Below are 25,518 nucleotides of genomic sequence, written 5' to 3'. Positions count from 1 at the left end.
ACATAGTAAATTGCTTAGTCATTAACACAACATATTTTCTACCTTCTCAGTTCCCGTTTTTCCCATGTACTAATTCCATCTTCTACCACTTGTTTTGATCTTAATCTAATCTCTCCTAGTAGGGAGGCTGGCTCACGTGACCATTTTCTCTCAGACACATTCCTACAATACCCCCTTTTTCTTCTTGAGCCAGCCAGACCTTATGCATGGCATTTTCAATCATGTCAGTCACTTTGCGGAGAACACATGAGGCTACCATAATCAATAATAATATAACCAACAGTAGCATGAGCCCTTGCTTTATTAAGTCTGGTAACCATCCCGTTATACCCCATGAGTTTGACCAATCATCAAAACCATTTTTTGACCGCTTTTAATTTGGACATGTTATCCTTCTTGTGATGCTCTTAGTAGGTTACCTACTAAACACAATTAAAAACAGAATCAAAAAGAACCCTGCTAAGGCAATAAATACCCAGATCCCTAATTTTAGCCCAGAAAGCCAATTTCTTTGGATTTACCCACGAGAAATCCTTTTGTAATATTTCAAATACATTGCGGTTGCTGACAGCACAAGCAACCCTGGAAAAACAATCGTGGTAACATGTCTATCATCATAGTTACTGGTTTTGTAAAGGTATGTGGCAAAAATACCCACTCTAACGCAGTCAGGCCCTTTGCGAGTGCATCATCCCACTGTCCTATCAGGGCATAAAGTTGAAATTCTTGTAGGAAGGTGTTCAATGCGTCTTGCAGCAGTAGTCGACTATATCTTATCTTTCAACATGCTGTAATGCCTTCTGAGCTGTTGGGGTTAATGAACATAAAACATGGGGGGGCGGGGGCAGACACAGTGCTTCAGGGCATCCCCAGTACCTTCAAAGTGTGCTCATGTCTCTCTCCCCCTCTCTGACCCGAGACAGCCTCCTTATATCCTGCACTGGATCGAGTAGAAAAGTACAGGCCAGAGTCGCTGCACACGTGGCCAATGTATGCAGCGAGTCTCACCAAACTCATGATCCAGCTTTGCTAACAGCAGCTGTCTGATACGTGACTCCATTGTTGTAATCCCTTCTTGTTATCTTCTTCTGTGAAGGTCAGGTTCTCATGGATACACACATGGGTTTTTAGAGCAACATAGTCTACAACTCGTACAAGGGTACGATGCAAAGCGGCATTTACAACTGATTGTAAATTAGACAATTATTAGACACGTCAAACAGCATACTAAACATAACAGACAAATTCCTTCCACACAGGCGATGAGTATGATTTGCTTCAACCAACCCCACCCCCAAGTCCATCCAGCAAAAAGATTTTCAAAAGTGGTCTCCACAAGTTGCTGGTTCGGTCGGTGCAGTTCCTGCAACTGGGCATGGATGGATTTGGAGTGGTCACTTAGATTCATACTATACAGTCCTTTAAAATCTTGACAACCATGCCTGTGAGCTGAAAGCAAAAAATCAGTAGCAGTTCTGTTTTGCAACATTGCATATTGAATACTATCTACATCTAGCAATAACTCAGAAATAGCGGTACTAGTAGCATTGTTAAACTTATCCTTGGCAGCAAGAGAGTCCTTGTTATCACGAATCCTTGGCAGCAAAAGAGTCCTTGTTAGCTAGAGCGCATGCGGCCTCCCTGTTCTTGCTGGTACTGTGCTTTGATCTTCTTCCACAACAGGCCAAGATTCTCAAGCAGCTAGATAAGGTGTCTGTGAGTCCATTACAGGCTTATGTCATCCAAATGTTTTTCTTGCCAGCACCCGAGACTGAATAACAATTGGTGTGATATATGTGTTTTCCAGCACCCAGGTGCGAGTCCCTTGAGTGTATTTACAGTCCTTCTCGGTGATCTTCCGTTGCTTTCCCATATTCCACCCCCTTGCTCAAGAGACCGCTTCTGCTGGGTTCATTTTAGTCTCGCAGGGTATAACAGAGAGCAATCTACTAAGGCATGCAATAACATATACACATATAGGAAAAAACCAAAAACATATCTCTATGGTACTGCTTTGAATCAGGTGTCCTATTTCTCTTTTTCTGATGCTTTCTCGTAATGCTTATGGCATACTTTTGTGCGAACGTGGCACATTTCCCATCTAATTGTTCCTGGTTGGTTTCTTTTTTTTTCTTTTTTTTATTTTTCTTTTTTCTTTTCTTTTTTTTCCATCACTTATGACTGACATAAAAGTCTGCCTTTACAACAAGAGCTCAGTTTCTCATTTTTCCTTAAGTTTCTCATTTTCCTACAGAGCATCCTATAGATTTTGGCTCAACTCCTTTTCCCAATCAACCATGACCTTATAGACAAACAACAAACAACCAGCGATACGCCCTGCACGGGTGAGCCGTTCCCGAGGGTGAAAACTCCCCCAATATTTCAGGACTTCCATCGGTTCTACAGCCCCTACCTGGGGCGCGCTTGCCTTACGCGCTCGCCTTACGTCTAAACATTGTGTATATACAGACTTCTTCACTGGACGGAGTGTCAGCCCTAGTTGCATATGAGAACAGCACCACACCGGGCAGAACACCTGCTCAAGTGGAGTCACCTAACGACACTGCACACAACAAAAGCAAACAGTAGCACACACGCTGATCAGCAGGTATAAGCTGGCGCCCACACACACTTACACAGCAGACTATAAAACCAGCACTTCTATCTCAGGGAGACGACTGGGGAGGGGAGGGGGCGAGGCGGGCAATGGCAGGAGCCAACAGCTCCGGCTCTGTCCTTCTCTGCTGACATTCTGCCTCCTCCCTCGGCCTCAGGTGGAGCAGAGGGGATCAGCAGGGGATCGTCCCAGACCATCGGACCTGGCCTGTTCGATCCCCCTCCCGTGGGTTGTAATGCTGCAAAAGCCCCGGCCGCTGTGGCTCGCTCCGCCTTCATATCTTGTAAGGTCAATAACACCAACCGCTATGTCGTCGTTAACGGTGATGCCTCTTTGTCTCCTTTACTTATCACTTCCCACAGTTTTTTCCCAACAGCCTCCCATATTTCTGGTTTAAAAGCTGTCTGGGGCTCTGGTGCGAATCTGTTCTCTCTGCACCATATTAACAACCTTCGGAGCATACGCTCATCGTATGTCACCCCTCTCTTAGAGAGGATATGCAGGAGAAGTCTTAATATAGCCCCTTCTTCTTTTGTTACTTGTTGCCCCATCTCCTGCCCCGGCTGCTCACCTCTCTCTGGGTGTCCGTGGCCACGTCGTCTGTTTCCTCTATTCTGGATTGCTGCCCAGTCCGCCCGGTCTCAGTCCAGCTGAGCCGTCCTCCAGCCGGTGGGTCTCCTTCTGGGTCTTCCGCCCCCCGCATTCCGTTGCTCAAGCCAAGCGCCAATCAGTATCACGTCAGGGTCACCATCTGAGGAGAAATAAGTGGACTCCAGATGATCCAATGTGAATCAACAGAAGGCATTTATTAAGCATAGATCACCATCTTTTATACCCTGTGTTGTAGCTGTACACGCGACTCGCTTATTTCTGATTAGCTAGTTACACTGTCCATGTGCTCTGCATGCAGTTCGTTCACGCATCAGATTGGTTAGTAGAATTCGCATAGTAAATTGCTTAGTCCTTAGCACAACATGTTTTCTACCTTCTCTGTTCCCATTTTTCCCATGTACTAATTCCATCTTCTACCACCTGTTTTGCTCTTAATCTAATCTCTCACAGTAGGGAGGCTGGCTCACATGACCATTTTCTCACAGACACATTCCTACACTTGCCCAGCAGGTGGTTGCCAGAGCAGTGGTGGTCCCTGAGCTCTAGGAGATGTCTGGAATGGATGTCTGAAAGCCTGGTGCCTTGAGTGGGCTTTCTTGACTTGAAAGGCAGTTGGTACCTGAACGTCTGTGCAAACCTTTGGAGGTTGGCAGGGAAGTGTTGCAAAAGCATTTGAGAGCCGCCGTGGTCAAGGTTTTCTCTAAGCGTGATCCATGGAAGCATTTCCTAGTGAAGTCTTTAGAGCATCTGCAGTCTCTGGGGCCTTTGTCTGTGATGCGCTTGATTTGTGCAGGTGATTTTCCCAGTTGCTGCTGGGGCAAGGAGTTGGGTGGAAAGTGCAGTGAAAAGCTTTCAGTCTCGCTGAGAGAAATGGAAATAACTGATGTGCTTTCTTCCACTGCAGGGCAGGAAGAGAGGGCCCAGGGCCAGGAAGGGGGTGTTGCCTATTTGTTGGTTCTAGGTGGCTGCTGTTTCAGCACTTGCTGTAGCGTGTCTGTTGGAGGATGGCAGATTGGATGGATCCTTGGTTTCATTCCTCTCAGAGTAACTCTTTTCAACTCCCCCTGTGCTTTTCGTTTCAAAGGATTGCCAGGTGGGACATGCATGGATTGTTCTCCATGGCAGTGAAGTGCAGCCCCCAGAACTGCCTCCCAACCTCCGTTGGTCCTGCCTGGCAGTGGAAGCCCATCAAACGGCGTGCAGCTAAGAGTGATGTGGAGCGCCCTGCTTCCAGCGGGGAGAGCAAGGCTGCTGCTGAAGGGCCAAGCTGTCAGGCTGATGGCAGAGCCAAGGAGCAGAAAGGAAGGATTCCCAAAATGCCAGAGTGCCCCCTTCAGCGTGGATGGCTAGAGCTTTGCAATGGGTGAGCCTGATTTCCTTCCTCTTCTTCCCTTCCTTCTCTCCGTCCTCCTTCCTTCTTTCCTCTCTTTCCTTTCCTCCTCTTGGCAGGAAGGAGAGGAAACAGACAGCTGTTGACAGCTGCCTTCTCTCAAGAGATGCCTTTCAACTGTGGAGATGCCCTGCAGCTCTTGTTGGGGTTTGTGTTGCATTCTGCCTCCTGTATTTTCTTCCGCCCCAGAAACTTGCCTTTGCTAGGCAGCCACTCTCAATCTCCTTTTGCTGGGTTTCGGTACGAGTTGCCTGCGCACTTTGGTTTTGGAGCCTTCCGTCAGGCAATCGTGGGCATGAGGATGGCAGGTTTCCAAGTTGCCAGCTGCGCTTGCTTGTGACGAGCCCAGAACATAACCCCTGGGAGCCTTGGCTTTGTTTCCAAGCTTTCTTGTTGCCTTAGCACTTGTTTTGCACTTTCCTGTCAGCTTTTGCCATTTCTGCATTTACATGAAAGCGTCTGTAAGGGTTCTTGTTGCCTCTCCAAGAGAAAAAGTCAAATTGGCGGGGCAGGGAAGGATGTGAGGAGGGACGAGGAGTTTTGGGACTGGTTGTTGTAGCTGTTTGAAGAGTGCAGTTTGTTGTTTGTGTGCAGTGTCTTAGGGCAAAGTGAGGCTTGCCAAAGGGGCAGGTGTCTGTGTGTTGTTCCAAGAGCCTTGCTGTGCCCAAGTGAAACTGGGAGGATTCCCTGCGCAGGCTGCTCTGCCCCAACTGCCTGTTAGCTGGGCTCCATTCCGTCCACCCTTCTAGATGTTAGAAAGCAAGCCAGCTTCCATCCCATTTTACTTTTTCCTTGAAATCCAAGAGAAAAAAGATGGCTAATGTCTGTGTAACCATGTGTTACAGATATGTATGTGTAACAATCCATGGATACAAATTGCCCTTGAGTACCTTTCAGGTGAGAGCGAGTCTACTTCCTTGCCCTTGTGAAATGAGGACAGTTTTTTCTGCTTTGTCCGAGTGTCCTTGGGTCACAGTTTCACCAACTAAGGATGGCGACAAGCTTGTGATTGGTGTGGGAGGAAGTTCTTGTTTCTTGATTGGCCTGCTCTGTGGAAAACTTGTTTTGCAGTCCTTCACATGGTGGAAACATTAAACTTGCTGGAAAAACCTGGGAGGTGGACATGTATGTTTGGTTGAAATCTCTTCCTGGAGGCACGTGTTCATGTGCATGTAGCGTTTTTAAGGTGAAAGTGCCAGGGAAATGCTGCTTTTCAAAGGTCTTTGTGTGATGGGAAGTGGCAGTCCCTGTGCAGGTTAAGCTGCCCCGTGCTCCCTTTGGAACTCTCTGTCCTAATCTCTCTCCCTCTCAGCACCATTATCTGTCTGGTTTTCCAGGCTGTGAAGTGAAACTCTCAAGTTCTGGGAGCTTTTTGCGCTCTTTCTTGATTGCAGAGTGGTGTTTTAGCTTGAGAGCTGTGTGGTCTCTGTCTGCTCTGCCTGAAAATGCACGTGAAAGGAGTCTGCCTGGTTTGTACGCCTATGGGTGAGGTGGCCAGCTGGCCCTTTCGGTGGGGTGGCTGGTGGTGGATGGCCAGAGTGATGGTCATCAGGAATTCCTGCTGTTGGTACTTGCCCTGTATCTGCTTGGGTCCAGGGGTGGAGATGGTGATTTCTGTGGCATCTCTGGAGTCTGGCTCTTGCCGCGAGACCTTTGATGTTGCAGGGGTGGGCTGCTGTAAGCTAAGTTCAGTATGTTCAGTTTGAAACCGTTCCCTCTCATCCCATGGCTCCCCTCCCTGATCCAGAGCCCCTCCCCAGCTCTCCTGGAGCCCCTTTAGGGACTGGAAGGGGCTCTAAGGCCCCAGAGCCTTCTCTTCTCCAGGATGAACACCCCCAACTCTCGGCAGCATCACAAATGTGTGAAGCCTGATGATGTGTGTCCCCCCCGGCCCTGCCGAGGGCAGCAGGGCATTACTCACACTGCACACGCGCTTGCCCATCAGCACGGGAAAGAGCAAGCTCGTCACCTCCAAAAGGCCATTTCCTAAGGAGAAGCGAGGCCCAGCTCCCACCCAACTGCTCATGCAGAGCACAGTGTGAACAGGCTGTTCCTCCCCAGGGGCTGGTCTCAGAGAACCTCCTGGGGGCACAAGGACGCGAGCCCCAGCTGAAGGGCCAGAGCCCAGGAGGTGACCCTGTAGACAGAGGGGACGGGGGCTGGTACGCATACAATTTCCCCACCGCCTCATACACAGAGGCTTTCAGCCGCCACAAGCGCTGCCAAGCGACCAGCAGCAGGGATCCCCTGACGGGGTTTACTCCACACCAGTCCTTTGCGGGTTGCGTAGAGGACGGAGAAGGCACCAGGTAGGGTGTTCACAGCAGCATCACCCTGCTCCTTCCATCACACCCTCCAGCCCCCTCTGCTTAACGGGGATGTCCCAGGAGGACCTGGGTAGTGTCCTTACACCACCCGCCCCCCTGCAGGGCTTCTTTTCTTGTTGGTTGGGGGGTTTTCCCTCAAAAAAACCTAATTCTGCTTTTGTAGTCAGCAGAGCACAGGGTCAGCCTCAAAACTGCAGTGCCCAGACGGCGAGAACCGAAGGGAAGGGGAAAGGACGCTTCAAGCATTCAGCCACCAGGTCCGAGCGGTAATAAACAGCTAAAATCTTCCACGTCCTCAGGGATACCGGGAAGATGAAGCATCTCCTGGAGGGACAAACCACGACACATTGCCTTTGCAATACTTCTTCCTTTGGAGAACCTCCTCCGATTTTGGGACGGATTAAGCTCATCAGTTTGAAAGCAGAGAGCGATGCGGCTGCTGACCCGCACCACAGCCAAACCACCGCATCAGTCAGCCCAGGAGAGCAGACCTTCAGGCGAGAAGCAGCACCGGGAAGGCTGATCCCACCCACGGCAACAGAGGGCACGGCCCCAAAAGCACCAGCTTTCCCCCAAAGGTGAGGAGAGGAGAGACCGCATCACCGGGAAGGAATCACCTCCCATGATGGTAACTGCCATTACAGAAACAACACCACACGGTTATTTATACAAGCATTCCAACACGGGGCTTCCAAACCAGCTATTGGGCAATTTTTCCTCTGCGATGGTCAAGGAAAGACCTGAAATGCCACTCCAGCTCTGGAGCGTAAGCTGCGGTGGGGGGGGGGGGGAGGAATGAAAGGAAAGGGGAAACCCCATGTTTAAACTAATCTAGCTGGGTCTGAGCGTAACAGAGCGAGGATCGACACAAGCTCTTCATTGGGCAGACGCCCGGAGGCAGCGCCTGCGGCAGAGCAGCAATAATCTCCTACTTCGCTATTACTGGGATTCTCGCTGCTGAACAACGTCCTGGCTGTCCCTTCAGGATTTTGGGACAATCCCTTGGAGGTTTTGGTGCTCTGATACCCAGCCTGGCCAGAGTCTTCTTCCTCCAGCGACTCTAAGTGAGCTAAAACCCACAGTGATACGTCAACCTCTTTTTCAATGACAAAAAAAAATAAATCACTCTCATTACCAGATCAAGTTTCATTCCAGGAAGGCTCTTCAAATAATTTAAATATTTATTTTAATAAAAAGAAATAAATACTTATCTTTTCACATTATAAAAATCCCTGGAGACAGCAAAAAACAAACCAACCCCAACCACAGGGGGTTCTCTTGCAAATCAAAAGACGGTAAATGCTTTCTGTTGATGGTCATCACAAATCCGGTTGTAGGAATCAAGTAGGTGGTGGATTATTCCAGAAACAGAAGAAAACTCTCTTGGAGGAAACAGTAGTTCAGCACCTTGTTGTTGGGAAGATAAATTCAGCTCACACAACTGTGACCACCACCAGATGAGTCCCATTTGTCCACAAGGTGGCCACGTGCGCTGCAAGGTGTGAGCAGCCCTCTCTGTGATGGCAGTTCTCAGCATTTGTTCTTAACCTTCCCTTGGCCAGGTGACACCAACCTTTCTGGCTTGCACTTAAGGTGTATTAGCTAATTTCAAAGAGAGTTACTGTCTCCAAAATAGGGGCAGGCGGGGGGTGGGGGGAAAGAACAATCTTAACCACTACTTCTTAACCTACAGAGAAAAATTTTTTTCTTAACCTACAGAGAAAAATTTCTAATACCAATAAGGTATTAGTAAAGTAACTAGAAGAAGAGCTGGTCACCCAAAGGTGATCCCAAGGCTACTCCTGTCGTGCATGTCTCACAGCAGCTCTTGATGGAGTATTTCCCACACCATCTTCTTGCGGAAGTAAGGCATGTGGGTCTGAAAAGAAAAGAAAACTCCATTAAATACACCTCATGGCAGAAAGAGACACAAAATACCAATAAACACCCAGTTAATTCTTTACTGTGAAGTTCCTTTTAAGAACTGTCAACACTTGCCCTTCGGGTACAGCCTGGCTTTCACCCACACAGCTCCTAAGAGGGCGGCATGACACCAAAACCAGATCTCCTTGACTACACAACAGCTTACAAGCACTTTCACAGAAGAGCACTGCCTTGGAAAAGAACCAGGGTCTTCATTGGTCAAAAGCTGAGACCCATTTCTCCCAAAGATCCGAAGGCCAGATCCCACAAACCCACTGGCTGCGGTATCTCGCCCAAGAGGAATCTCACTGGGAGCAGATACCTCAGCCGCTGCGTAACTTCCCTGGCTCTTGTCTCTATGCGGAAGAGGCTGGAGCTGTTTAGAACCTTCACTCACCTGTGTAAAGGTCATCGGTTTGTCTCTGCAGATGTAATCTGCGTATTTGCAGGTAAACACGCCGCAGTCGCTTCCATTCGATTGCTGAGGGATTTCCTAACGAATGCAAAGAAGATGGAGAATTTGCCTCTATCTTCAAGGAAAAGCAACTTGGAAGTAGCACCCATTACCAAAAATACCCTAACCAGACACTCCTGAACTTGCACCATCCCCAATAACTGCTCCCCAACACAAGGAACACACCCCAGGAACTGCACATCATCCCTCCCCTGGGCTTCCTACGCTCGGATGTTACAATCCAAATTCCTCGCAGGCTGATAAGGGACAGCAGGCTTCCTCCCTGCAAGGTGTCTTGAGGTTTGTACAGTGTCTTTCTGAAGTGACGTTCCTTAAATCGAGTCTTTAGGTGCTGCTTTTCACTATTAACTTGTTGAGAAACATCAGCTCAACCCCTTGCTTTGTCACGTGCCAGGATTTGGGCTGCAAGCCAGAAGCCTACGTTCTCTGACAACTGCTAAAGAGACTTTAAATTGGACTTGTGAAATGGGGGCAAAGCCAAATTCACCTTAACGTGGCAGAGGAATTAAAAAAAAACCAAGAAAGTATTCAGCCAGCAAGGAGAGGCACTGCTCAAAGATTTCATCCCAGCCTGGTTTCCTGGTCCTCTTGCAGCCCGATGTGGTGCCATAAGAAGGTGCTTATGGCTGTTCTCTAAAGTCCTGGCCTTATGAGAAAGCGTTAAGAGCTCTGTGACAAGGAGTTCTAGTTCACATTTCAAGTGCAAGTAGTGTTCGCTTACATGGGGCTCCATGCTGTGAATAGTCCACTCTGAAGCATTCAGCTTCACGTGTCTTTTTTCGCAGCTTTCTTCTTGCAGGTATTTGCTGTTTAAAACAAAAGAAAAATCACTCTTCATCGCTGTAATTTAGGCCAAGAAAAAAAAGGCTGCTGAAAGATCCCAGGAAGACGAATGGCAGGAGAGTAAAGTGTCAGAGGATCCTCCCAGCAGCTGCTTTAAGGCATTGGGAGGAAAAATCCAAATCTTAAATTTACAAACACTGTGAGAGGCTGTGAGCTTATGACCAGCAATGAGACCAACAATTCCAACAGAGGCTTCCACAACAGCCTAAGTTCATTGCTTAGTAGAGGTCAAAAAACCCCAAATGACATGTTATCAGAGGAAGAACAGAAAAACCAAGCAAGGAACCCTCATGTCGTCATTCCACCCTGTGCCTGAATCCCACAGACTGCGTGCACCTCCGGACGAATAAATACAAAAGCTTTTGGGCCAGTAGCTCTGTCCGAGGAAGTTTCCAGGCCACCACTTGCTGGAAAAAAGGACCGGATGCAGACCTGTTCTTATACCCTTTCCCAGGCAGCTGCTGTTAACTGGTCAGGAGAGCACCGCACTAAACCAACGCTTGGTTTCTCTCTGTGGGGCCGCTCTCCTTTTTCTTGGGCTACAAAGCTGTTGCATTAAGGGTTGTTACTCCGTCCACATCAGTGGCATAGACTTCTAAGGATGCCTGCTGGCACAACATGAAAACCTGTTCCCGTTCCATTGGAGAGGTGTGCGTGCCAGCCGACACAGCTGGAAAAGCTTGCTACACGGTACCTGTCTTGAGCGAGAATGTCAGAATGACAAAGAACACCCAGTGGCATCTTGAAACACTTCTTCCCTGAAACGCTTCCCTTTCGTCAACAGCCCGGTTTTATCAATCACTAACAAAGTTGGTGCCCATGTGCCACGGGGCTACCATGTCTTTGTCTGGGATATAGGGGGAAGGTGGCAGAAGCCAGGCACCCAAGACACTGGGTGGAGGGGATGATGTGAGACTAGGTAAGGAGTCACTGTCAGACAACTCGCAGCAAGCGAATCCAGGATTTCTGCTTTGTTATCTACAAGAAATGGGAAAACTTGCAGTCGCGTCACAGGGGCAAAATCCAAAAACCTTCTCCTAATTCACAACACAAAAGCAGTGACTGAGCAGTTACTTACAGCAGAGTCTCACAAATCTGGTCCTCTTCTTGTCCCAGGGAGTCAAAGTATTTGACCGTCTTCTTTCTGGTGTCGATGACCTGTTATCAAAAGGTGACTGTTAGACAAAGTGCACCCCTGTGCTGCACAAACCTTAATGACTTTTCTCGCTAGCTTTTTCTCCCCACCCAGTTCTAAAGAACAAGCCCGTCTGACTCACCGCTAGCGTCCAGTGCCAGCGCAAGTTAATGGGCACTAAGAGGATGTCCTTCTCGAAGAGATCCACGTGCCTGGTCCATCTTCCTACTGCTTTGTAGCCTCCAGAAGTTAGTTTTTGGTAAAAGAAAGAACTAAAAGCATGGACTGATGGATACCCTGCCTGCTTGCTTCTTTCCATGACAAGACCCATGTAGAAATTAATGACCTGTACCATAAAGAGGAAGCTTGAGATGTAAAACAAGACACTAGCTTACCAAATGAAAAACACAGCAATGTGTCTTTTCTGGCCACCCTTAAGTACGCAGCTGAGAGAACTCCAGCCTCAGCTGTCAGCTTTTGTTGTGAGAATTTCACACTTGGTTACATCTGCAGGTTGACAAAAACACCTGCCACCCACTCCAATAACCTAGACTAACTCCTGGAAGCTGCACAAGACAAGAAGTAAAGGAACTTCCAGAAGCACTGGACCCTTAAGTACCTAAAATAAGAACTGTGCAGAGATTTCTGGGCTCTGCAGTGCAGCTCACCAAATAACTTTGCAAAGACTTCTGTACACGGTGAAGGGGTATTTTGAAATAAACACTCCATTAGAAGATCCTTGTGCTGCAGCTAGTTTTACCTCATCGTTTAGCCAGCAAAGGTTCCTTAGGGTGCGGATGTCCTCGCGAGTCACCCTTAGTTTGAAGGCACTGCTCATGACCTCATCTGGCTCACCTTTGCCTAATGCGGCAATGACCTCTCTCTCCGTGGCCTGAAAGGAAAAATTAAATGGGGAAGGACTTGTGAAACAGAGCATCCAGCATGCCAACCTGTGGGCAGCTTTCAACTCAAACACGGCCTGGAAATGAAGCTCAGATGACAGAGCAACTGGCTTTGCTGGCTTTCGGCTAAGGTAGCAATCGCCCTTTTTTGTTGCTTGGTTGGTTTCAGCATCCTAACTTGGAACTTTAGGGCCCAGGTTTGCTTCGATTTGTTTTCGCCAAGGAAGCTGAGATAAAACACCGAGACTGGCAAACACACAGCAAACGCCTTTCCCGTGTGATGCTGTAGCCCTCGCAATGCTGAGGTTTAAGCCAACCGCAGCAGGCATTCTCCATGCCAAGGCAGCTGAGTCAGGAGCCTGAAAGAATGTGAGGGTGAGGGAACTTCAAGGGACCTGAAGCACCAGCAAAGGGGGAAACTGAGGCAGCTACACTGGAGTCAGACAATCGGGAGTCCAGGTTGTGCATGCGACTGGTTGCAATTTGGACGTTTCCATCTAAGTCTGCTTAAGGAACGCAAATAAACCACTAGGTCTGTTGGTATAAAATACTCTGAACTGCAATAGCATCTTCTTCTCGGTTGAAGGTGGGCTAGCAGGATAAGAAAACCCCTGGTTTTCCTTGTACTGAGCATCACCCCGCAGACTTTATAAACTCTCGACTTTCTAGCCCTTTCCAAGTCAATCCTCTGTAGGCAAAAAAGGGGGTGCTCAGTTAGACTACACCTCCCAAGAACAAAAGCCGTCAAAATTCAGACAAGCAGGGGAACCTCAACTCCCCCTCCCTGTTGCATAGCGTAACTAAGTTAACTCCTGTGACCAGTGCTACATGCAGCGCAACCATGCCCAGTGCGCATCCACGGCTCGGTGAGATCCTGAGGACGTACGCACGCAAGATGCTCAGGTCCCCCACAAGCAAGGCAACACCATGGATCAGGAAAAGCTTCTCTTTCAAGTTCTATCTTCATGGTAGGACAGGTTGAGAGGCAGATCCCATATAACTGTATGAATCCGGTTAGCACTGCTCTGGGAGACTGTTGTTAAACCTGGACTCATTTTTGCCCGAGTAACAGAAGCCCCACAAACCCTTAGGTTAGAGCACAACTGAAGGAGCGCGTGGAGCATAAGATGCTTAAATCCTGTAAATCCTTCACACCAGCTTTAGTGCTGACCTTTGCACTGGGAAGTCAGAGCTGCAGACACTCCCTAACGGGTTAAACCCCAGTTCTTCAGATTTCAAAAAGCCTTAAGAACCACCTATAACAAATGGGGTTCCTTGCAGCTGTTTCACAGCCTTCAGTTTTGTCCAACAGCCTGTCAGCTACGGTACCTCTGTGAGCGGAGTAAAGCCGCCTGCTCTTTTTTGCAGCCTTGGGAGTTTCTTTTCTTCCACATCAAGGGCGGGTGACTTTTTGGCCCCAGCAGGTGACAGAGGTACTTGGGATAATACATCTTCTGAGATCTGACCTCCACGCTGTTCCTGTTAGACAAAAGGACGTCAAGCTAGCAATCCAGCACAGATTTTTTTGCTAGGGGATAGTACAGAAGATCTTCCTCAGGTCTAAAACTGGAAGGGCTTTTGTACACACAGCCAACCAGCAAACTCCAAAGGTACTTTTTGTCGAGGACTGCATTCCAACTGCGCACCCATGGAGTGCTGCACTCAAACTAAACGGAGGCAAGAGAGACAGAAAGTTAGTTTGCCTTGGAGTAGCATTAAGAACCCCAGCAAAGCCTCCACGTGTAGGCAGCAAGTTGAGACTGAGATTACTATTTCTGATTTCCATGACTAAAATTTAATTTTGATCTCAATCCTGACCAGGGATGAAAGTCAAAGAGATGTACTTCCTATCTCACAAAACAAGACACCACTAAAGACACCACAGGCCAGCTTTGCAGGTCAACTAAGCCTGTGCGGTAAAAGCTTTGAGGCTGTACCGAGCACATTAAAGGGGAAGAAGAAAAATAGCGGGAAACCCTTTGTGATAGTGCTACTCAACAAATCATGTTCCCGCTTTCCTTGGGGAAAACGACCTGGACAAATACAGATACTGTTGAGTAAGTACTGAAAGTGAGGAGCGCAAAAATTTCTCATCACCAATAGCTAAATTTTCCTAAAACCCAAAATAATGAATAACACAAGCTTACCCCTGCAACAGCTTGTTTCTCTGCTGCGTCCTGTTCCAGAGACTCTTCTGCTGGTGGGGAGCCCCTGCAAGGAGAGGGGGAGAGAGAGAGCAGTGAGCTGTGTACCTGTACTGTCCCACGGAATTCTCAAGAATTCACCTTCGGGATAAGAAATGCTTTTTCAAGGCTCCTGCTGACTGGAGCCGCGGTTGCACACGTGTGACAACATCCTCTCAGCTTCCAGCACGATTCTTTCGGAGCAGCAAGACTGGGATAGAATGAAGAGCTGGGAGCTTTGTAAATTCCTTCCCATCTACCCGTGCAAGACTCCTTTGGTTTCTCTTGATCAGTTTCATTCTTTGGAAAACAGGGAAGCAACCAGCACTTCCTCTGTCAAGTGCTCTGGGATCTACCAGTGATAAATGCTGCATGCTAGGTGTTCTGCTGCAAGGTATAACATGAACGCCTGCAACTATACCTGCAGCCAAATAGAGTTAGCTTACGGAAACTAAGACCAGCACAGGGAACTACAAATGGGACAGCCACAGGATATTTACTTGCCTTCTGTAGGCTAGTCAAGAGAGTGACTGTCCCCATTTGGAGAGGATTATCAGTAAAACCACGCAGACTCTGAAGAGCAAACAAATGCACAGACGTTAAAGTTACCCGTATACACACGTGCCTTCTTCAAAAACGAGAATTTGCCTTGTCACCAAAGACCCCCTTTTCCAGGAGGGAGACCTACAACAGACTCTCACGGTATTCTCCACTTTCAGTCCAGCGTCGTAAGAGTAGTATCACAAGCTTTGTCAAATGACTTCCGTTGGTAGTTAAATCCACAAAAAAAGGCAAGAAAACGTCCCTTTTACTTGAACCCATCCTACTCTCTCAGTTCCTTTCTTTCCTTCTCTCCCCTCGAGCTTAGGTGAACCACTGACAATTTAAGCACAGAAAGAACAGTGCTGCACAGCTAAATAGAGCGCTACTGTTTCAAGTGGGGAGAAGAATAGGGACGGAAAGAGACATGCACACAGAGCCAAAAGAAACAAGAACCATGATTAAAAGAGATGCTACCTGGTCATAAGATCTCCCTGAGACGGCTCTGGGCAGCAAACATCTAGCCATTTGATATCTGCACAGAAAAACAGCAGTATTAAAAAATAAGTCAACTTTCAATTTTACTTTTCAAGTCAAAAGAAGTACAGAAGCCAGAGTTTTCTAAGGTAGGTGAAACCTAAGAAAAATCAGGCATATTAAATACTTCTGCAACGTGCGATACCTGTCCTTCTCTTTTCTGCTGCAGTCTCGGCAGGATCATCCGCAGGTGTACAAATGCTGAGGAAAGAACACACAGAAGAGTGGTTTGAAACTTCCTTCAGTTTCTACCAGGCTGACTTCCCTCCACAGGACCCAAACTTCCAAAGTTACTTTTCATAGCCCAAAGGTTTCCCCCTCCGAGCGCCCCTGGCATCATCTCAGGCACACACACGCCAACTGCCACCGCTGAGCATCCCCCAGCAACACCCCCCAACCTCTCCCAGGCAACGGACCGCTCACATACAGCTAATTATCCCACTACAGCATACTAGGCCTCTTTTCCTCATTCTGTTAACACTTTCTAACCTTTGACATTTGTTCCCATCACCAAAAACTTGCGGAAGTTAATATGTCATGTTTCCCTCTTTCCTCAAGGAAAGCAGCGTACCAGCGATTCCTAAGCCATCCGAGTTCATCAGTCACTACGCTGAGTTGCAAAGAAAAGACTAAGTAGGACAGGAAAGAAAAGGTGGGAAAGCAACTCATGCATACACCCACTTCAATAACTCATGGCTAAAGCAGTGCCCGTGAACTAGGTCTTGAAATGATTCTCAGCTGCACCCTTTCTTATTAAGCCTAAGTCCAAATACTAGATCAGTTGATAACAACGATAAAATCCAGTAAAACTTTTTACTTTGGGAATGGAGCACAAAGGTTGTTCCCAGTTGGTTTTTTCCTCTGTTTGTCTCCCAAAATGCCATGACAGACGGCAAGGATTCTTGCAAGAATTCTTTGGTATTTCTTACACAAAATAATTTCTTTCAAACCGTTATGCTCCCGAACCCTGCGAGCCCACGCCAAGCCCTGCCACCCCGCAGGGGGGGCTCTGGGTGGGCAGAGAGGCCGAGCCCAGCCCAGGAGCGTGGCGGGAACCCCAGGGCGAGACACCCCACTGCGCCCCAGCCCACAGAGCGGCTAACGGCTCAAGCCCCTCAGGCCGAGGCGGTGGGGCCGACGCTCCCGCTCCGCGCAAGCAGGCCCCGGGGGAGTTCCGCAGCCCCCCGAGCCAGGGCAGGCCGCGGGTGACGGGCTTGGGCGATGGGGAGATGGGACGGGGCGAGGCCCTCGGGCAGCCCGGAGGCGGCGGGGCTGCTCGCTGATCTGGGTGGCGGCCTCTTGGGCGGCGGCGAGACCCTCGGGCGGCACGGGGCGGCAGCGGCGAGGAGGGTGCCGAGGGCCCCCAGCAGCCATGGGGACAGAGGCCTCGCGCCGGCACGCGGTGGAAGGGTGCCCGGCCCGCGCACCCAGCACCGCCTCCCTATTGGCTGCTGGGGAGCGCCCCCCGCCCCTCGCAGATGGAGGGGAGGGACGGGGAGGCGGCGGGGCGCACGCATGCGCCATCTTGGTGCTGCCTGAGGGAGGCGGTAGCAGCCGCCCAGCCCTCCGCCGCCTCCTCCCGGCTTGGGCCGGGCCTGTGCCGGCTCCCCCCCCTCCAGGCGAGGAACTTTCCCTCCCAGAAAGCCCGGAGCCGAGGCCTGGAGGGACGTGGAGGGGGACGGGCCCGTCTCCCTTTAGGGAGAGGCCCAACAGAGGCCGGAGGGACCTCGCGGGGGACCCACAGAGGCCCGGGGGCCCCCATGGAGGACCCAGAGGCTGGAGAAGCTGTTCCGCCTCCCACAGGACGGAGACGGGCATCACCGCCCGCCCACGCGGGCTCTTGCGCGCCTCCTGCTGCCTCCTCTGCTCTCAGGCAGTGAGGGAATGGCATTGCCGGGCTTACCCAGCGCTATCGAGGTAGCGCAGCCACCGCTTTTTGCCCACACGCTGGGGAGCCGCGGTGCCTGCGCCCGGCTCCACCATGGCAGCGGTGCAACTAGGGACGCGGACGCTGCATTCGACCATGGTGACGAACCGTGATGTAGCGGCGGCCAAGGGCCCGCTGCAGGGAGCCCGGCTAAAGCGGCTGCTCTGGGGCTGGCAAGCAGGCTGGCGAGTGCTGGGGCTGGCTCCTGGTGGCCTTGGCTGGCTCTCGGGGGCAATCCCTTGCCCTGCCCCGCTGTTAAAGGTTTTTTTTTTTTAATACAGTGCTTCCTAATGGTTTATCAGCTGTTGCCTCTGGGGTGGAAATGTGCACGTGTTGCTGCAGCCACGTCCCGGAGAGACTTTTCTCTCCTGGAGAGGCACATGAGGCGTGAAAACGAAGTTTTAAGTCTAAGAGGAGCAAAGGGGGCAGAGGAAAGTGCTCAGGGCAGGAATGGCCGTTTGGAGCAGCCCTTGTCACAGGAGGTCCCACTAGCTTTTTATGCCTGCAGGGAGTCTTAAGGGATGGTGGGGTCTGGTTTAATGAAAACGACCTTCCTCGTTCCTTTAGGAACTGAATTGCCACTTCACTTATGCTCCAGGGCTCTGGCCAAGGAAGATGCCTGAGCGCTGGATGCAGAAGTGGATGTGGCAGAGGGCTTGCAGGCAGGCTGCAGGCAGGGTGGGTGGTGGAAGCAGCCCGGCAGAGGGCAGGGCAGCCCCATGCAGGGCCTGCAACTTGGAGATGAGTTGCCTTCTCTCTCCCACTCCTCTGCCCATCCCGTGTGTCTTATGTGAATCCTGCCGCCGAGAGCTGGAGGGGGCGCAGGGCGTTTGTTTGAGTTCCTGGGTAAGGAAAAATGCGAGGGTTTTCTCGGTTTAGCTCTGTGAAGCCAAAACTCATCTGCAACACTCCTGTTTCTGGCCACAGCAGAGAGAAAGCCGGAGCGCTGAACCCACCGGACAATATTCTAGAAAAGGGGGAAGGGTGGTCTTTTGGGGAAGGGGTCTTCCCTGCCCCCAAGGCCAATGTGGCACACATGAGACTCATACAGCTGCCCTGTGGCACAGGGTGATGCTGAGGCTTCTCTCCTGCCTTGGGACCCCCTACCCTGGGCACAGGTGTGGAGCCAGCCCTGGGGCTGCAGGATTCCTCTGCCAGGCATGTCCCCCCAGCCACAGTTTCTCCCACCCTGCAGCAGAGCCCACGACAGGACAATTCTCAGAAAAAGCAGAGAAATCTTCTCTGGGAATTGTGTTATTCTAAAGCAGCTCCTCTGTGCTTCCTGGTAACACCACTTCCTTGTCCTCAGCAGGAAAGGGATTTTAATGCTGTTAAATGATTTTAAAACACCTGTGTGAATGGCTTTGTGTGTGCCGGAAAAGTACCGGACAGTGATGGCAGGGTCAGCGTGGCTGCGGTGCCTGTCCAAAGATTTTGTCCCAATCGGATTCCTTTGTGCGTGGTGTTTGGTGTGGAGACTGTTGTGATCTCTAAACATCAATAACCAAACACATGAAGAAGTTAGAGATTCATTAAATTAATGCCACCAGACTGAGAGTCTTTCTTTTTGGAGTGGAGTCTCTTGTTGCACCTTACATTAAATGCTTTTTTGTTTTTCCCTCTCTGTCTCCTGTATATGGCAAAAAATTCCCATTTTTCTAAAGGCAAATAAACAACAGCTGAATGTGCGAGAGGCTGTACGTGGGAGCAATCTGAAGACATATGGAAATTGTGAAAGCTGCGTGGCGCCAAATGGTAAAGGGTGTTTATGAGGCAGGAGGCTCCAGGAAAACCCGCAGCCCCGAGGTCTGTGGGGCCAAGCCAGAGGTTCCCAGAGAGCTTTAGAACAACGCACAGGTTTCCCTCCCGGCTCTTTGGGTGTGGGATCAATCTCCAGACATATGGAAATTTTGAGGCTGCAGGGGCACAAGGTGGTACAGGGTGGTTTTGAGGCTGAAGGCGGCAATAAAGTCCGCAGCCCTAACGTCTGTGGTGCCATGCAAGCGGTTCCCAGAGAGCTTTAGAACAAGCCACATTTTTCCCTCCGTGCTCTTTGGGTATGCGAGCAATCTCCAGACATATGGAAATTTTTCCTGCTGGCGCGGCACCAGGTGGTACTGGGTGGTTTTTAGGCTGAAGGCGCCAGGAAAGCCCACAGCCCCAAGGTCTGTGGGGCCATGCAAGTGGTTCCCAGAGAGCTTCAGAACAAAGCACATGTTTCCCCCTGGGTCTTTGGTTGTGGGAACAATATCCAGACATATGGAAATTTTGGAGGCTGCAGTGGCGCCAGGTGGTACTGGGTGGTTCTGAAGCTGAAGGTGCCAGGAAAGCCTGGAGACGCAAGCTCCGTAGGGTCATGCAAGCGGTTCCCAAAGAGCTTTAGAAGACGCCACATTTTTCCCTCCTGGCTCTTTGGGTGTGGGAGCAATCTGCAGACATATGGAAATTTTGGAGGCTGGCGCGGCACCAACTGGGAAAGGATTCTTTTGAGGCTGAAGGCAGCAGGAAAGCCTGGAGCTACAATGTCTGAGGAGTCATGCAAGCGGTTCCCAAAGAGCTTTAGAAGAAGCCACAGCTTTCCCTGCTGGATCTTAGGGCGTGGGAGCAATGTCCAGACATATGGAGATTTTGGAGGCTGGCGCAGCGCCAAGTGGGAAAGGGTGGTTTTGAGGTTGAAGTCAGGAGGAAAACCTGGAGCTCAAAGGTCTGTGGGGCCACGCAAGCGGTTGCTAAAGAGGTTTAGAAGTAGCCCCAGTTTTCCCTGCTGGCTCTTTGGGCATGGGAGGAATCTCCAGACATATGGAAATTGTGGAGGCTGATGCGGCGCCAAGTGGGAAAGGGTGGTTTAGAGGCTGAAGGCAAGAGGGAAGCCTGCAGCCCCATAGTCTGTGGGGCCATGCAAGCGGTTCCCAAAGACCTTTAGAAGGAGCCAGAGTTTTCCCTGCTGGCCCTTTGGGCATGGGAGGAATCTCCAGACATATGGAAATTGTGGAGGCTGATGCGGCGCCAAGTGGGAAAGTGTTTTTTTGAGGCTGAAGGCAACAAGAAAGCCTGCAGCCCCAAGATCTGTGGGTCCATGCAAGTGGATCCCAAAGAGCTTTAGAACAACACACATTTTTCCCTGCTGGCTCTTTGGGCATGGGGCAATCTCCAGACATATGGAAATTTTTGTGCCTGGTGCAGCGCCAAGTGGGAAAGGGTGATTTTGAGGCTGAAGGCACCAGGAAAGCCCGCAGCACAAGTGTATTTCTGGCCATGCAGGCATTTCCCAAAGAGCTTTAGAAGAAGCCACAATTTTCCCTGCTGGATCTTTGGGCTTGGGAGCAACCTCCAGACATATGGAAATTTTGAGCTCTGGCGCGGTGTGAAGTGGGAAAGGGTGGTTTTGATGCTGAAGACAGCAGGAAAGCCCGCAGCCCCTATGTCTGTGGGGCCATTCAAGCGGTTCCTAAAGAGGTTTAGAAGTAGCCCCAGTTTTCCCTGCTGGCTCTTTGGAAGTAGGGGCAATCTATAGACATATGGAAATTTTGGAGGCTGGCGCAGCGCCAAGTGGGAAAGGCTGAAGGCAGCAGGAAAGCCTGGAGCTCCAAGGTCTGTGGGGCCATGCAAACCGTTCCCAAAGAGCTTTAGAACTAGGCATAGTTTTCCCTGCTGGCTCTTTGGGCGTGGGAGAAATCTCCAGACATGTGGGAATTTTAGAGCCTGGCGCGGCGCCAAGTGTGAAAGGGGGGTTTTGATGCGGGAGGCAGCAGGAAAGCCTGGAGCTCCAAGCTCTGCTGGGTCCATGCAAGCGGTTACAAAACAGCTTTAGAACAACACATAGTTTCACTTCCTTGCTCATTGGGCGTGGGAGCAATGTCCAGACTTATGGAAATTTTGGAGGCTGGCGCGTCGCTAAGTGGGAAAGGGTTATGTTGAGGCTGAGGGCAACAAGAAATCCCAAAGCCCCGAGTTGTGTGGAGCCATACAGGCAGTTCCCAGAGAGCTTCAGAAGAATCCACAGTTTTCCCTGCTGTCTCTTTGGGCGTGGGAGCAATCTCCAGACATATGGAAATTTTGGACGCTGGCGTAGCGCCAAGTGGGCAAGGGTAGTTTTGAGGCTGAAGGCAGCAGGAAAGCCTGCAGCCCCCAGGTCTGTGGGGCTACACAAGCGGTTCCCAAAGAGCTTTAGAAGAAGGCATAGTTTTCCCTGCTGGCTCTTTGGGCGTGGGACCCATCTCCAGACATATGGCCATTTTTGTGCCTGGCGCGGTGCCAAATGCTAAAGGGTGTTTTTGAGGCTGAAGGCAGTAGGACAGCCTTGAGCTCCAAGGTCTCTGGGGCCATGCAAGCGGTTCCCAAAGAGCTTTAGAAGAAGGCATAGTTTTCCCTGCTGGCTCTTTGGGCGTGGGACCAATCTCCAGACATAAGGGAATCTTGGAGCGTTGTGCGGCGCCAAGTGGGAAAGGGTGGTTTTGAGGCTGAAGGCAACAGGAGAGCCCGCAGTACCAAGGTGTGTGGGGCCAAGCAAGTGGTTCCCAAAGAGCTTTAGAAGAAGCCAAAGTTTTCCCGCCTTGCTCTGTGGGCGTGGGAGCAGTCCCCAGACATCTGAAAATTTTGGAGGCTGGCACAGCGCCAAGTGGGAAAGGGTGCTTTCAGGGTGAAGGCAACAATACAGACCGCAGCCCCAAGGTCTGTGGGGCCATGCAGGCGGTTCCCAAAGAATTTTAAAAGAGGACAAAATTTTCCCTGCTGGCTCTTTGGGCGTGGGACCAATCTCCAGAGATATGGCCGTTTTTGTTCCTGGCGTGGCGCTAAGTGGGAAAGGGTGTATTTGAGGCTGAAGGCAGCAGGAAAGCCTGCAGCCCCCAGGTGTGTTGGGCTACGCAAGCGGTTCCCAAAGAGCTTTAGAAGAAGGCATAGTTTTCCCTGCTGGCTCTTTGGGCGTGGGACCAATCTCCAGACTTATGGCCATTTTTGTGCCTGGCGCGGCGCCAAGTTGGAAAGGCTGGTTTGTTGGAGTGGCAGACGGACCCGGAGTAACGATGGAATCTCAATATGCGTATGATCGTTCTCTCCCTTTATTCAAGTTCTCACAAAATATATATAGACAGGCAATAAGAGCACGCACTAGCGGCAGCTATATGATTGGCTTACAGTCTCTGTTCACACGCTGTCCATACAGTTCATTCACAGATCAGGTTGGTTACAGGAATTCACATAGTAAATTGCTTAGTCATTAACGCAACATATTTTCTACCTTCTCAGTTCCCGTTTTTCCCATGTACTAATTCCATCTTCTACCACTTGTTTTGATCTTAATCTAATCTCTCCTAGTAGGGAGGCTGGCTCACCTGACCATTTTCTCTCAGACACATTCCTACAATACCCCCTTTTTCTTCTTGAGACAGCCAGACCTTATGCATGGCATTTTCAATCATGTCAGTCACTTTGCGGAGAACACATGAGGCTACCATAATCAATAATAATATAACCAACAGTAGCATGAGCCCTTGCTTTATTAAGTCTGGTAACCATCCCGTTATACCCCATGAGTTTGACCAATCATCAAAACCATTTTTTGACCGCTTTTAATTTGGACATGTTATCCTTCTTGTGACGCTCTTAGTAGGTTACCTACTAAACACAATTAAAAACATAATCAAAAAGAACCCTGCTAAGGCAATAAATACCCAGATCCCTAATTTTAGCCCAGAAAGCCAATTTCTTTGGATTTACCCACGAGAAATCCTTTTGTAATATTTCAAATACATTGCGGTTGCTGACAGCACAAGCAACCCTGGAAAAACAATCGTGGTAACATGTCTATCATCATAGTTACTGGTTTTGTAAAGGTATGTGGCAAAAATACCCACTCTAACGCAGTCAGGCCCTTTGCGAGTGCATCATCCCACTGTCCTATCAGGGCATAAAGTTGAAATTCTTGTAGGAAGGTGTTCAATGCGTCTTGCAGCAGTAGTCGACTATATCTTATCTTTCAACATGCTGTAATGCCTTCTGAGCTGTTGGGGTTAATGAACATAAAACATGGGGGGGCGGGGGCAGACACAGTGCTTCAGGGCATCCCCAGTACCTTCAAAGTGTGCTCATGTCTCTCTCCCCCTCTCTGACCCGAGACAGCCTCCTTATATCCTGCACTGGATCGAGTAGAAAAGTACAGGCCAGAGTCGCTGCACACGTGGCCAATGTATGCAGCGAGTCTCACCAAACTCATGATCCAGCTTTGCTAACAGCAGCTGTCTGATACGTGACTCCATTGTTGTAATCCCTTCTTGTTATCTTCTTCTGTGAAGGTCAGGTTCTCATGGATACACACATGGGTTTTTAGAGCAACATAGTCTACAACTCGTACAAGGGTACGATGCAAAGCGGCATTTACAACTGATTGTAAATTAGACAATTATTAGACACGTCAAACAGCATACTAAACATAACAGACAAATTCCTTCCACACAGGCGATGAGTATGATTTGCTTCAACCAACCCCACCCCCAAGTCCATCCAGCAAAAAGATTTTCAAAAGTGGTCTCCACAAGTTGCTGGTTCGGTCGGTGCAGTTCCTGCAACTGGGCATGGATGGATTTGGAGTGGTCACTTAGATTCATACTATACAGTCCTTTAAAATCTTGACAACCATGCCTGTGAGCTGAAAGCAAAAAATCAGTAGCAGTTCTGTTTTGCAACATTGCATATTGAATACTATCTACATCTAGCAATAACTCAGAAATAGCGGTACTAGTAGCATTGTTAAACTTATCCTTGGCAGCAAGAGAGTCCTTGTTATCACGAATCCTTGGCAGCAAAAGAGTCCTTGTTAGCTAGAGCGCATGCGGCCTCCCTGTTCTTGCTGGTACTGTGCTTTGATCTTCTTCCACAACAGGCCAAGATTCTCAAGCAGCTAGATAAGGTGTCTGTGAGTCCATTACAGGCTTATGTCATCCAAATGTTTTTCTTGCCAGCACCCGAGACTGAATAACAATTGGTGTGATATATGTGTTTTCCAGCACCCAGGTGCGAGTCCCTTGAGTGTATTTACAGTCCTTCTCGGTGATCTTCCGTTGCTTTCCCATATTCCACCCCCTTGCTCAAGAGACCGCTTCTGCTGGGTTCATTTTAGTCTCGCAGGGTATAACAGAGAGCAATCTACTAAGGCATGCAATAACATATACACATATAGGAAAAAACCAAAAACATATCTCTATGGTACTGCTTTGAATCAGGTGTCCTATTTCTCTTTTTCTGATGCTTTCTCGTAATGCTTATGGCATACTTTTGTGCGAACGTGGCACATTTCCCATCTAATTTTTCCTGTTTGGTTTCTTTTTTTTTCTTATTTTATTTTTCTTTTTTCTTTTCTTTTTTTTCCATCACTTATGACTGACATAAAAGTCTGCCTTTACAACAAGAGCTCAGTTTCTCATTTTTCCTTAAGTTTCTCATTTTCCTACAGAGCATCCTATAGATTTTGGCTCAACTCCTTTTCCCAATCAACCATGACCTTATAGACAAACAACAAACAACCAGCGATACGCCATGCACGGGTGAGCCGTTCCCGAGAGTGTAAACGTGTAGGCTGGCGAAAACTCCCCCAATATTTCAGGACTTCCATCGGTTCTACAGCCCCTACCTGGGGCGCGCTTGCCTTACGCGCTCGCCTTACGTCTAAACATTGTGTATATACAGACTTCTTCACTGGACGGAGTGTCAGCCCTAGTTGCATATGAGAACAGCACCACACCGGGCAGAACACCTGCTCAAGTGGAGTCACCTAACGACACTGCACACAACAAAAGCAAACAGTAGCACACACGCTGATCAGCAGGTATAAGCTGGCGCCCACACACACACTTAAACAGCAGACTATAAAACCAGCACTTCTATCTCAGGGAGATGACTGGGGAGGGGAGGGGGCGAGGCGGGCAATGGCAGGAGCCAACAGCTCCGGCTCTGTCCTTCTCTGCTGACATTCTGCCTCCTCCATCGGCCTCAGGTGGAGCAGAGGGGATCAGCAGGGGATCGTCCCAGACCATCGGACCTGGCCTGTTCGATCCCCCTCCCGTGGGTTGTAATGCTGCAAAAGCCCCGGCCGCCGTGGCTCGCTCCGCCT

This window comes from Larus michahellis, chromosome 2, assembly GCF_964199755.1.
Source record: "Larus michahellis chromosome 2, bLarMic1.1, whole genome shotgun sequence".
Taxonomy (NCBI): domain Eukaryota; kingdom Metazoa; phylum Chordata; class Aves; order Charadriiformes; family Laridae; genus Larus; species Larus michahellis.
The sequence above is the reverse complement of the archived record's forward strand: the minus strand, read 5'-3'. Positions refer to the sequence as shown.